Genomic DNA, 12,012 nt, shown 5'->3' with positions numbered 1-12,012 from the left:
GAAATTAAATTGTATTAGTTGTATGTTGTCATGTGTCTACTAAGATAATCACATAGTTTTGTTGTCTTTAGTTCTGTTATTGTAGTGAAATGCATTGATTTTCAAATGTTAAACAAATCTTACATTTCTGAGGTAAATCTATTTGATTATGATCTACTTTCTGAATTTCCTGAAATGATGCTTGAGAATCTCATTTAAAAAATCATGACAGGTGATTCTTAAGGACCTTAAAATTTGAGAACCAATATAATCCATATTTACACATTGCATAACCTTTATTATAGTCATACCATATATAGATAAAACTGAAAATTCACACCCAAGCCTCCAATTCCTATGTAACAACAAATAGTTTATGATATCTTTTTCCCTTCTGGTATCTGTAAATCCTTTCTCTTACACTGACGAACATGGATCCTATGACCTTTAATATATATATTTCTTTATTTGTTAATTTCCCTGGATATAAATAATTTTTCAGCCTTGCTGCCAACACGTCATCCTTCTGGACACTCCCTTACCCTTGAGCTTTGACTCCTAATGCCTGTACCATCCTCCTCCACACAGATGTTCTTCTCAACTTTCTTGGACTTTAAGACTTCACAGCTCTTCCATTTAGACACCTACCTTACCTTAGTCATGCTCTGACTCTCTACTCAGGGACATCCACCTTCTCACATAGAAACCCTGTTTACTTCACTTGGTCACCATCAACTCATGCTTGGCTGTCCTTTTAGATGAATGCCCTTCTTACTTTGCTTGGATCTTTTTTTTTTAACACTTTTTAAATTTATTTTTGAGAGACAGAGAGAGACAGAGCATGAGTGGGAGAGAAGCAGAAAGAGAGGAAGATACAGAATCTGAAGCAGGCTCCAGGCTGTGAGCTGTGAGCACAGAGCCCGACGCAGGGCTCAAACTCATGAACTGCCACATCATGACCTGAGCTGAAGGTGGACACTGAACTGACTGAGCCACCCAGACGCCCCATCTTGCTTGGATTCTAATTGCCCACGGTGGACTGTCCCACTTACTTGGATATTCTTCTTGACTTTCTCAGCCTCTGAGATCTCAAACCAGGCTGTCTTCTTCAGGAACACACTTCTCACTTTGCTCTTTCCCTGAATCTTCACGTCCAAACTTGCCCTGTGGGCATTCCTCCTCATCCTACTCAGGCCCTGACATTCTGTGTAGGGTAGCCCATCTACAGGGATGCCTTCCTAGCTTGCTTAGACTCTGGCACTTCATGCAAGGCTGACCATCAAGGAAAAACTCTTCTTAACCAAGCAGAAATTGGACAATCTTTCCAAGGCATCCCTGTTATGTAGGCACAATTCTTAGCTTACTTCGGCTCTGACACTTCTCTGTGAGCCTCATGTCTCCCATGACATAGACACTTACCTTGCTCTGCCTCACCCAATGCTTTCAGGACTAAATTATTCAATACAAGAAGTAAAAGGAAGAGAAGGTAAAGGAAGGAAGAGTGGAATTGGTAAATAAAGAGCAAACTGAAGCATTTGCCATAACACTTTAGGAGTAGAAGGAGAAGTCAGAGATGCTCTTTCCATTCAGATAGATTCACTCTTGAATAAACCATTAATGGATATACTGTGAACCAGACCTATCAGCATTAATAAATGTGATCTTGGAGGATGCCAATTAAAAACAACAACAACAACCACCCTGTATTGGATAAAATTCATATAACATAAAATTCACCAATTTAAAATGAACAAGTCAATAATTTGCAGTATATTCACAGACTTATGCAACCATCACAACAATCTAAATTTAGAATAATTTCATCATCCCACAAAGAAAATCTGTGTCCATTAAACAGGTACTCGATTTACCCATCACCCAGATGTAGGAAACTAATTTAATTTCTTTCTCTAAGGATTTGCCTTGTCTGGAGAGGTCGTATAATTGGGACCACACTAAATATGGTGTTTTGAAAACCAATTTATTTTATTTAGCTCAATGTTAACAAGGCTCATCCATGCCATAGTGGGCATCAGTACCTTATGCCTTTTTATTGACAAGCAATATTCCATTGTAGGAGTATGTCACATTTGGTTTATCTATTCATCAGTTAGTGGACATTTTGGTTGTTTTCACATTCTGACTACTAGGAATAATGTTTCTTGAAAATTCATGTGCAACTGTTTGTGTGTGCACATCTCTTTTTCACACTCTGAGGACTGTGTTAGTCTGCTCAAGCTGCAACATCACAACACCACAGACTGGGTCACTTAAACAAAAGCAATATATTTTCTCAGTTTGGGATGCCAGAATTACAAGATCAAGGTGCTGGCAGGGTTGGGTCTGGTGAATTCTCTCCTGGCTTGTAGAAAACTGCCTTTTTCCTCTTCCTCACCTGGCCTTCTTTCTGGGCACACTTCTGGTGCCTCTTCACCTTATTTTTTTAAGTTTATTTATTTATTTTGAGAGAGAGAGAGAGAGAGAGAGAAAGAGAACATGAGTAGGGGAAAGGCACAGAGAGAGAGGGAGAGAGAGAATTGCAAGAAAATCTTGTGCTGTCAGGATGGAGCCCGACTCTAGGCTCAATCTCACAAATAGTGAGATCATGACGTCAGCTGAAACCAGGAGTTAGACGCCTAAACAACTAAGCAACCGAGGGACCCCTCTCTTACTCTTCTTATAAGGATCCCAGTTGAACTAGATTAGGATCTTATTTTTATTACCTCATCTAATCTCAATTACCTTATTAATAAAGTCCTATTCTCCAATTTTAGTCACAATGGGGGTTAGGGTTTCAATCTATGTATTAGAAAGGGGGACAATTCAATCCATAACATTCCACATTATGTCATCCTCTCATTAAACTCACACCCATCTTACATGCAAAATACATTCACCTCATCTCTTCAGCCCCAAAAGCCTTAACCTACTTCAGCATCAACACCAAGTACAAAGTCTCATCTAAATATTATCTAGATCAAGCATAAATGAAACTTAAGTTATGACCTTGAGGAAAAATTCCTCTCCACCTGTGAACCTATGAAACCAGATAAGTTCTTCCAAAATAAGATGGTGGGACAGGCAGAGGCTAGAGATTCTTTTCCAAAAGGGAGACCTTGTAACAAAGAAAGAAGTGACAGGTCATGAGAAAATCTAAAACCTACCATGGAAAATTCCATTAGAAGTTATGGCTCCAAAATCTTCTCTGACTAGATGTTCTGTCCTGTGGGTTCCACCAGGATGGTGGCCACTCCTTCCAGGCCCACTAGTGAGGCTTTTCTGGAAAGCATAGCCATCCCTTTGGCTCTGGGTGTTGGCCATACCCTCTCAGCCATGGGCTAGGCCTTGCCCTGGAAACCCTGGTCAGGAACAGCCTGGCCTACTGAAACCAAGAAGGTGGCTCCACTTTCTGTAACTGAGGAGTAGAAGGCCTTGCTCCTCAGGCCTATCTCTTCTGGGCCTGTGGTGGCAGTGAATTCATTGCAGCTAAGTTCATAACAGGTATGTAGGTAGGAGGGAAATTACTGGGTCTTATGGTAATTCTATGTTTAAACTTTTGAAGAACTGCCAGAGTCTTTTCGAAAATGGCTGAACTAGCATTCAGGAGGTCCTGGAGATCTCTTGTTTCAACAGTGTTTGTGTAGAAGAGACCTGGATTTGTCCTTTCTTCTAGCCTCCAACCACCATCTTTTCAGAACCGTCTTCTCTGCCATCCTCTGTCTCTGGGACCAGTGAACACCATATTTTGAGTTTAACTCCTTACTGCCTATTACCCATGACTTCCCAGATTCAACAGAATTATTCCACTGAGGTGAAGGTTCCTGTCAACTGCATCATCAAAATGGATCTGTGGGCCTCCTACACCTACCTTTATCTGCGCTTCTATTTTGACCATGAGATGTGGCCCTGGAGAGTCACTTCTTCCAAAGTTAGCTAAGAGAAAGCAAGAAAGAGCCAAGTATCTCTCAAAGATGCAAAACCAGTGCCAGAGCTGTGCCTTCTTCCAGAACATGCAGAAGCCATTCCAAGATGAGTGGGGGTAAAACCTGAATGCCATGGGAGTCACTATGATTCTGGAGAAACTGACCAGGGACCTTTGAGATCTGGGCATTCTGGATCTGCCCATGCAGTTCTGGGACTTCCCAGAGAACTACTAACTAAATGAGCAGGTGGAACTCTTTAGGAAGAAAGCAACTACCTTACTATCTCCTCAGGCCAGTGGCACCCGGGCTGGATAAGTATCTCTTTGAAAGGCTCACCTTCAAGTATGACTAGGAGGCTCAAATATAGCATTTGAGGCACACCTACCCTTCCCCATGAGCGGCCCCCGCCCCCCGCCGCCACCACCTCCTCTTGGTGTTGGGGCTTCTGCTCGAGCCTCTGCCTTCAGCCACAAGACAGCTTCTTAACCATTCTGGAACCCTCTCCCAAGCTGTGGACCAAGAGAAAACAATGAAACGTTTTGCAACAACAAAAATAAATAATAATAATGAATAAAATTAAAATGGTGAACTAAGATTAGCTATGAATAAGGGATTCAGTTTCTTTCCGTCTCCAGCAATACTTGTTACTGTTGAGGCTTGTCATTTTTTTTTAAAGATTTATTTCATTTTTTAGAGAGAGAGCACACCACAGGGGAGAGGTGCAAGGAGGAGAGGAGTGGGGGAGTGGGGAGAGGAGCAAGTAGAGGAAGGGGAGAGAAGGGAGGAGATGGGAGATGGGGTGGGGAGAGAATCTTAAGCAGACTCCACATTCAGCATAGAGTCCGACTAGGAGCTTGATCACACAACACTGGGATCATGACCTGAGCAGAATCAAGAGTGAAACGCTCAACAAACTGAGCCACCCAGGTGCCCTAAGGCTTGTCACTTTAAAGGAACTCTTGAGCATACTCACTGCCATCATAATTTTAACCACAATCTCTCACATTCCTTCCTCAGCCATTTACTGACTTGTGTGCTTTTCTCTATCATTTCTTCTCATCAAGTAGGGCCAGCTGATTCCCTGAAAGCAAATATAAAAGGGACCTTGTGAAGTTATCTAGAGTTTTTATTTATTAAAAAAACCCTTTATGGCATTTGCCATCACGTGGTTAACTTGGTTTTGCAAGGCAAGCTCTTTGATGCTGGTTAATTTTGCTGAGACATTCTCCCTACTGTTTCCTTCCAGATAGTTTCTGATTGCGTAGAATTTAGCTAAGTGAGCCTTAGGCAAAGACTTCCTAATGTCAGAGCATTTATTCATAAGGAGAAAATTACATTCTTTAAAAATCAATATAACTAATTAATATAACAGTATAAATTATGTAATTGCTCAGTAATTTTTGCTGTTTACATAGCAAATTAACTCATGGTTTTAAAACAAATTTATGCCCTTATAATAACCTCTTCATAGGCACTAATATGGGGCACATCTGAATACCAAGGGGAAAATAAATGAGGTAGAATAAATATTTTTTATTTAGTTAACTGTGAATTTTCTTAATAGCCCAAGTAAAACTGGTGCTTCTGGTTTCCAGCTGTGTAGTTCCTGTCTGTAATTTTTTTTAAGTGGTTCTATTTTGGTTCACCATGGTCACATAAACCTGGGATATCCTCTTGAACCGCAAGTTAAAGATTATCAATATCAGACTGGAATTATGTCATAAAATATTACTGGCTGATTCATTAGAGTTGGTGTTGTAATGTTTCTTCAACTCATAAACTGCATTTACTATGAAGCCAGAGCTTCAGACATTTTCTGATATACAGATTTTTCCATGGTAGCAGAGATGATCTTGTCATTTTATAATTTACTAGACTGAAGTAATTCCCAGGCAAAGCACATGTATGAGAAAGTCAGCAGACGCTCACAACAGGGGTGAACAAATTCCAGACCCAAAGTAAAGACATTACAAATGCCTAGAATTGCAGTCTTTATCTCTAAGGCAGGTGTTTCAAAACTGGACTGATCCCAAATATTTTTTTTCCTTTTTGGTTATTGTTTTTCTAGAAGAAGTTGAAAAGGATGTTAAAGATAAGGCAGGTGTTAAGATAAGATTCCTCAAGAGGAATGACTCATCAACAGCCAATCAGGGGTTTTGTATCTGTGAACATGACCAGGGGTGGTGGCTTGGCTATGGTTATGAAAACTCCCTTCAGTTCAGAGAAAACAATATTTTTAAACAAATGTTTGAAATAATTCCCACTCTAAGGGGAAAAAAAATCTCCATAATCACTTGCACCAATTCGATAACCAAGAATTTATTACTATGTCACTTTAAAGTTAGTAGCTTGGATTCCAACTCCGCCTATTATGTTAAGGCATATTATATTCTTAATATTTAAAATAGTATAGGACGATGGATTAATCTCTTAGTACATCTGAACTGAATATGTCCAAATGAATTATTAACACAAAGTATGTTAATGAATGAATCAGAGCAAGGAGAAACAAGTAGGGAGTTTAAGATGTTCAACATTAGTGTCTTCCAGAGTTATGCCAAGTTATTTTTTCTAGGAAGAAAATGGATTAATAAATAATACAAGGACAGAAGTTCATTGGCCCCTTTGTCATTTGGCTCCTCTGGGAATTATGGCAAAGAACAGTTGCCCTTGTTAACCTGTGAACATTTTTCACTCCCTTAGGTCATTTACTCTGGCTCAGGGGTCCAATTTTCCTTTCATTCATTAACCACATTGGGAAGTAGAGTTCCTAACCCTTTCCAGTCTAAATGTGGAACAATCACATCCCCTCACAATCAACTGCCAGTGTGCTGGGACCTTTACGTTTCACTGTGCTCTCACAGTGACGCAAGTTTTTAACAATTGAAGGATATTAACTCAAAAACTTGTTTTTTAATTGGAGGAGCTCAAGGGATTTCAAATAAATGAACTTGTATAAACTGGAAGCTGGTACATGTGCCTTTCCAATTATTTTTGTGCAAATTAGGGGAGAGGGCACTTCTAATCTCAGAAAGCAGATTTCAGAAATTATTTTAACTATGAAGCTAGCTCAGGATAACAAAGCTGAGCAGTTGTGAATTGTTTGGGTAGCTGAAAAGACATAACCTTACCTTCTATATAGTAAAGATACCATATGTTCAGAAAAATGCCATTTCATTATTTAAGTATGTGCATTTTTGTTAATCCACTGGGTTATTTTCTTTTATTGGACCCATTGGAAAAAGAAACAGAAATGTCTGAATGAATTGTAGACTTTTGCTAGACCTTTTGCACTTTCCTCTAAATTGCATAATTCAATTGTGAATAAAAAAACCCGTTGCACCCTTTTGCAACAATGTAATTTAAATATTGTCTTCATTAATAAAAAAGACTAACAAATATATATTGTTATCACTAGGGAACATCTTCCCACACTGTTTGAAATAATGCTTTACATTCTGGAGACTGTAAGGAATACAGACTTTCTAGGAACTTTCAAAATGTACACTGGCATGGTAAGTTAAGGAAGCTTGGTTTGGAAGAATGATAGGGAAATCCTCTGTGTTCTTTGTCATTGCCTATTTCCTTACATAAGTGAAGAGAGAGAAGGGGGAGGGGGCTCTAATGGTTAATTAAGCCTTTTGTCAAATAACATTAGATAATTCCTGAAAAGAACAAGATTTAGGCACCTAAAATCTGTAATTGATCTTCACAAGGGAACATACTCTTCAAGAAAATAATTTGGTCCAGGAATAACTTTTTCATTTAACATATTCATTTTATATTAATTCAATATGAAGAACTTTCCAATTCTCATACACACACTATAGGTATGTCTATAAAACGTTTTACATATATATAGGTATATATATACACGCACATATATATACATATATACACAATACATATATATACATATATGTATATATACATATATACATAATACATATATATGCATATATGTATACATACATATATATATATGTGTGTGTGTGTATATATATATAAAATCTCCAATGGAAAAATAGTGTCTTATACTTAACGTTTTTTCAGCAAGCCCCTGGAATTAAGACACTTATTGGGCCAATTGGTAAAATATACATAATTGGATACAAGATAAGAAAATTAACTATTCATTTAGATTTTTGATCTTTTTTAAAATTACAGAAATGAGTCACAAAGATATATACCTTATAAAAGATTCACATTCAATATAACATAACTGGACAACCAGTTTTGTAACATATATTACCAGTAGTAGAGTTTTTGGAAAAACAGCTATATTTTTTATCCCCTTATTTGTTGTACAAACATTTATTTTATAATATACTACAGACCACAAATCCACAATGTCACCAAGAATATGTGACAGTGTTTTTCCATAACTATACCAGGAAGCAATATCATTTATTAAATTGTTTTGAATATTATAGGTAATATTTTTTTATTTTTCTTTCTCTTATTAAAAGTGAATTTGAGCATTTTAAAACACCCTTATTGACTACATACTATTTTAATTTCTTTTTTATATGTTTTCTTTGTATCTTTTTTGTTGTTTTTATTTTTCTATTTGGTTTTATCAGAGTTCTCTATATAGTCGCAACTTGGGATAGTTAAACTGAATGATTTATTTATCCAATGTATATTTACTAAGGAAACTTATTGAAACTTCATCATTATTTTATGTACAAAGAAAACAATAATAAACAAGATATTCCAGTAAGGAAAGACAGACTAAGAATGAATAAACAAAGAATATATAAGATAATTACTACTACTGTGAAGAAAGTAGATTATAAAGGAAAATTACAACAGGAACTCTCTTTCATTGCTGCTGGGAATACAAAAATGGTACAGGACAGTCTGGCAGCTGTTTTGTTTTTTTAATAAAACTAAACATGCAAAACTAAACATATTATTCGGTAATCATGGTTATTTACACAGAAATGAGGTGTAAACCTGCACATAGATGTTTATAGCAGCTCTATTCATAATTACCAAAACTTGGAGGCAACCAAGATGTCTTTCATTGGTGAATAGATATATAAACTCCAGCATATCCAAACAGAGGAATATTATTCAGTGCTAAACAGAAATAAGTTATCAAGCCATGAAAAGACATGGAGAAAAATTAAATGGTCATTATTTTAAAAATTTTGTTTTAGTTGTTTATTTATTTTTGAGAGAGAGAGGGACAGTGTGAGTCGGGGAGGGGCAGAGGGAGACACAAAATCCAAAGCAGGCTCCAGGCGCTGAGCTGTCAGCACAGAGCCTGATGCTGGGCTTGAATTCACAAGCTGTGAGATCATGACCTGAGCTGAAGTCAGACGCTTAACCAACTGAGCCACCCAGGTGTCTAATAAATGTTCATCATTAAATAAAAGAAGTCAATCTGAAAAGTCTACATACTGTATGATTCCAACTATATGACATACTCGAAAAGGCAAAACTATGGTGAGAGCGGTTGAGAAGAGGAGGAATAACTGGGAAGAACAAAGAGTATTTCTAGGGCAGTGAAACTATTCTACATTACACTATAGTAGTGGATACATGTCATTATACATTTGTCAAAACCCATAGAATGTACAACAGAAAAAGCAAACATTAACGTCCAGTCTAGACTTTGACTGATGTGTCAACAGCTAGGTTTATCCATTGTAACAAATGTGCCACCACCCACGGGTGCGATACTGATTGTGGAGGAGGCTGTGCCAGTGTGGGGATAGGTGGTATATGGGAACTCCTTCAGCTCAATTTTGCTGTGAACCAAAAACTGATCTAAAAAATAAAGCATATTTTATAAAAAGTAAATTATAAAATAAATTCTCATATTTCTTCTTATTTATAGGTTTGCATTCTTATATGCACTGAATAGTATGAGGCAAGAGCTAACAAATTTTGCTACATTGATAAAGAATTTCTGTATGTTGATTTTTTTTTTTTTTAATTTTTTTTTTTCCAAACGGTTTTTATTTATTTTTGGAGCAGAGAGAGACAGAGCATGAACGGGGGAGGGGCAGAGAGAGAGGGAGACACAGAATCGGAAACAGGCTCCAGGCTCTGAGCCATCAGCCCAGAGCCCGACGCGGGGCTGGAACTCACGGACCGCGAGATCGTGACCTGGCTGAAGTCGGACGCTTAACCGACTGCGCCACCCAGGCGCCCCTGTATGTTGATTTTCATAATCACCTCAAAAACCTTTAAACTCCCACATCAGTGGGTCGGCATCTGGATTCTGTACTATTCCATTACTTATATGTCTATATTTATGACAATACCAAATAATTCTAATCACTTTGACTTTATAATTCATTATCAGGCTGCATATAGTCCTGTTCAAGGATGGAGGCTCTAGAATGAGACCACATAGTTACTAATGGTTTGACCTTAGACAGTATAGTCATCTAGTGCCTCACCTGTCAAATTAAGAAGAGTTTTTAGCTATGTTAAGTAAAATAATATATGTAAACTGTAGGGAATAAGTTTAGGAATTCCCGGAGCCTGCACTGATGGGTTATCAAGGCATAAGGAATTACAAACCCATAGGATGCTCACACCCAAGTATGGGCAAACAAGATTAGGTGAATAGGTATAGAGAGGGCGGGACAAAGTCCCCAATAAACAACAAAGGTATATGAAATAAACAAGATTAGGTATTCAGGGCAGAAGTGCCACCCAAGTTAGTAGTATAGCAGAAAGCTGCTTTCACAGGAAGGACGGACTAAATTTAGGTAAACAGGTAAATAGGGCTATAGACCTCTGCAGGGCCAAAGTTGCCCTGAGAGGAGATAATTAACAAAAGAAAGGTGCCTTGTTGACCCTGAGGTAGCATGCTCTGTCTTTCTTGTCTTCTAGACCAGTTTAGATAAATAGAGGTGGTGCCTCACGTCTGCTCTAAACAACCTTCCACTCAGCGCAAGAATTTTTGTATTGACCCTAGCTCCACATATCTTCAAAACCCCCTTTACCTTACGTCCATGAGTTAAAGTTGATGCTTTCGTTATAACTTTGAGCACGTCCATCACCATATTTGTAAGCCTTCTGATCCTAATAAAAACGGAGCAAGGACCCTTAATTGGGGCTCTTGTCTTCTCCCGGACATTAGCTATCCCTTGCATTTTACTCCTGCATCCCGCTTTCTTGCTAGACAAGAAATAACTCTAGACCCAGAGTCTATGACATGTAAGGCTTTTAGAAAAATGCCTCACGCATCAAATCATATCTATTACCGTGTTTACTAATTCTATGATTGTTACTATAACATGGTCACCAAATACACTGCTTCAGTGTTTTTATTTTTCAATAAACTCTTGATCTTTCATTTCATTTTGTAGTTTTGTCTTTCATATGATCTTGAAAATAAAGTTGTTGCAAATCATAAACCTAGTTTATGCTGGTGACTTTTGATCTTTGATTTCCTTCTCTGCATATCTTCCAATATTTTCCAAACTCCAATATTCTCCCTTGTAGTTACATGGCATTCTCCCTGTGTGTCTCTATCTTCATGTGGTGTTTTGCTCTTCTTTTAAGAACACAGTCATATTGATTAGGGCCCACATGAATACCTTCATCTCAGTTTGATTACATCTGCAAAGACCCTATTTCTAAATAAGGGCACATTATGAGGTATTAGGGTTGAGACTTCAAAATATCTTTTGAGTGGGTACGTAATTCCACCTCTAAAATATCAACACACAGGATCAACTGAAAACCATTAGAACTGGGGAGCCTGGGTGGCTAGTCAGTTAAATATCCAACTCTTGATTTTGGCTCAGGTGATGATCTCAAGGTCATAGGATCAAGCCCTGCATTGAGCTCCATGCTGAGTGTGGATCCTGCTTGGGATTCTGTCTCTCCCTCTCTCTCTGCCCCTCCCCCTCACACATGCTTGCACCCTCTCACAAATAAACATTTTTTTCAAAAAAGAAAATTTGCTGCCTTGATTTCTGTTGCTACTAAATGTATATAATAAATTGTATTGAAGGAATTATTTTAAATTAATATTGAATGAGTGTTGTTACTATATTGTGTCTTTCCACCCTGGAATATCGAATGTCTTCCCTATTATTCAGATTTTTATGCCCATTGGTGACTTTTTCTTTACATAGTG

General features: G+C 37.8%; 1 long non-coding RNA gene across 1 annotated transcript in view; it reads right to left on the bottom strand.

Moving 5' to 3' along the window:
• Positions 1-1,681: 1,681 nt before the first annotated feature.
• LOC147583230 (uncharacterized) overlaps positions 1,682-12,012 on the bottom strand; it is a 53,521-nt gene continuing 43,190 nt past the window's right edge. The window contains exon 4 of the long non-coding RNA XR_015246518.1: positions 1,682-4,983. This is a non-coding gene — a long non-coding RNA (uncharacterized LOC147583230). The remainder of the gene's footprint in view (positions 4,984-12,012) is intronic.

This window comes from Puma concolor, chromosome A2, assembly GCF_028749965.1.
Source record: "Puma concolor isolate L17-30 chromosome A2, mPumCon1.1.hap2, whole genome shotgun sequence".
Lineage (NCBI taxonomy): Eukaryota > Metazoa > Chordata > Mammalia > Carnivora > Felidae > Puma > Puma concolor.
This window is presented reverse-complemented; position numbering and strand designations above follow the sequence as displayed.